A 2,896-nucleotide genomic window follows, 5' to 3' on the forward strand; every position below is an offset into this window, starting at 1 on the left:
CCCCACGGCCCCGCGACTTCCTCGTTCCCGCGCTAACTGCTGGGCGGCACCGTGGGAGGAGGTTGACAGGAGTGGAGAGGCGCTTGGCATGGGCGACCGAGGGCCAGGCTCATCCGGACGCGGCGGGGCGGGCGACCGAGGCCGCGGCTGCCCAGCTGTCCTTTCTCTTCACCTCCCTCCGCCGGGCGGGAGCGGGATCCGGAGGGCAACTCGCGCAAACTTTTTTTCCAATTCCCACCCCCACCCCCACCCCTGCCGGGGAACGGCCTGGGGGTTGGGGTGCGCAGGGGCTCCGAGGAGAGTGGGGATGGTGGTTGGTGCAGTGCTGAACCAGATTTCGCCTAAGGGCGTTCCACGAAATGAAAGCAGAAGTGCAGGCAGTCCCCTGGGCTGGGGAAGCCCTCCCCAGCTCCCCCAAATGGAAAGGGACAGTCTTATTCCTTCGTCTCCTACTTCGAAAAGAAGCCCCCCACTCCCCCCCACACACACACACCCAGGACATAATAGATTCACCGAGTATAGGTTCTGTACATTCACTTTCAAAAGAAGGAGGGCTTGATACTGATCCTGCAGGGCCTGGCATTTAAGAGGGAAAAGAAATTACCTACTTAGAGCACTTTTTAGACGCTCTGGTTATGTAAAACCCTTGAGCAACGGGCACCATGTATTGTGCATGACACCTACCACGAAATGATCGAAACAAAGCCTTGCCTCAATGCACGTTTTCTCGTGGTCTTCAAAAACAAATGCCGGTGGATATGTTTGCCCTGAGTTATTGGTCTATCCTGAAACCTAAGTGGGACTTCATGATACAGGATCTGACTGTCAAGATTTGAGATGTTTTCATGGACTTGTTAAGTAGGGTTTTTCCACATTGCAGCTTATTAAATAGGTATATTTAACTTAAGGGTTTTGTTAGGAAGCCCATGATCTAAGAAAATGACTGATATTACTGAAACACTTCATAGCTGGGGCATACAAATGTCCTGCTACAAACTGGTGATCTTTGGTAAACACTTAAAAACTTGGAATCCAGATGTTCTCAGTGCTTATTTTTCTAGCAAAATACCTTAATTGGATGTTCTTTAGTACTTTAAGTTGCACTAATGTTTGTTCAGACTTTAAAAAAGGACACTTGGTTAACAGAAAGCCCTTCCTTGCTGTATGTTGTTTTCTTGATTTCAGTATCGTGCTTTCTAGAGGCCAACCCTTTTACTGTTGGATGTGCTCAGTAAGTGATGTAAATGGTTTAAAGCAAACTAGTTTTGGGGGCTTATGAACTTGAGGAGCCAGGAAATAAAAAGATTTGTGTCTTGGAGCCTTTTGCATTTATTATGTAATTAAATGGGTAAAGCGAGAAAAACAAATGGAATCTCCTGAAATTCTTCATCCCTGTTGATAGGCCTGCAGCTCCTCAATTTGTTCTGGAGCTTGTTTTTATAAAATATCTTCCTGGGCCACAGCCTACTGGACAGATGTGAACACCAGCGAAGACTCCTGGTGTGTAGATTGAACCTGTTTGCAAGACTTTTTAAAGAAGAAAAGATCATCCACTTAGGGGTTGGTGGTGATTTGAACATTTTTATTTTGTAGTCTCGGTTTTAGCTTATGTTCTGCAGTTGGCATTCACGTGGGTTGTCTAAATGCCCCTGTTTTTCAAGCCCAGTTAGTAAATAGTGGAGTATACATACAAAAATAGTTGTTCCCCTTTGTAAGCACTGCTTTGATCTTTGTACTTCCTTCTTCTACCTCTTCGACAAGAGCCTCTGTGATGAAGGAGTTGCAGTTGGTAAAAGCTCAGTTAGTCTGGAATGGGCAGAACTTCAGATTTAGTGGATCCTATTTCTCATATTTATCTTGTCACATTCCTTGGAACAAATTGAAGCTAGTTTGAGAAACTAATATTTACTCAGGTTGTTTTCACTCCTGCTTTTCGACTTCCAGAGAATGGACGAAGTAAGTTACAGTAAGTTAACTTGACTTTTGGGGACTCTCAAGTTCATAAGCTCATTGTGGTAGACAGGAGGTGTAGATAAGGAATGGGAAGTTTTAGGAATCTGGGACTCTCATTCAATCAGCAAGACCTTACTTCTCACCTAATTTATGAGAGGTTTTCCCCGTTCAGAAGAGGTGAAAGTTCTGGCTTCTGGGGGAAGTGGTTACTTTATAACCTTCAATTAGTTTGAACTTGGGAGAAGAAAGAACAGTAGTTGACATTTTAAAACAATACATTAAAAAATAATGTCTGAGTTTCCATATGGATTTTTGATAGTCAAATATCATCTTTTTTCTTCTTCAGAGCTTATTGGTAAATGTCCTGTTCTGAGCGTAGAGATGACTGCAGTAGGCAGTGTTTCTGGAAATGCAGGTAGTTTAACCAATAGAGTAAATATTGAGATCGTGCCCTTCTACAGGTTGATCATGAATCACATTAGCAGGAGTGGCTCAGAATCAATGGCTACACAGAATTCCTCATTAGTTTACCTTACTTAGTAGGAAAGTTATATTGTTTGCTTGATTGGTTTTCTGTTTATAATATGAATCCTATAAGGTGGCATGATTATTATATGTTATAAGAAGAGAAGAAAGAAGAGAAGGAAGCATAGAATTTAGTGCTGGAGGATACTTTTAAGTCTTCTGTGTCTACATGTATGATTAGAGTTAATTGACAACTACTTTCTTGGTGACCAGTAAACCACACAGCCAGTTTACCCTGCTTTCTGGAAGTTAATCTCATTTGCACTACAAATACTGAACTCACTATAGTGTTCTTAGAGGTGAGCAGATAAATCATCAGAAGCATATATACCCCTTTGAGTTGACCCTGTCACTCCGTAGGAGACCCTGAGGGTTTGAAGAACTAGAGGCATTCAGCCTCAGAGAGGTATGTTTGGAT

Source organism: Myotis lucifugus, unplaced genomic scaffold, assembly GCF_000147115.1.
Source record: "Myotis lucifugus unplaced genomic scaffold, Myoluc2.0 scaffold_129, whole genome shotgun sequence".
Lineage (NCBI taxonomy): Eukaryota > Metazoa > Chordata > Mammalia > Chiroptera > Vespertilionidae > Myotis > Myotis lucifugus.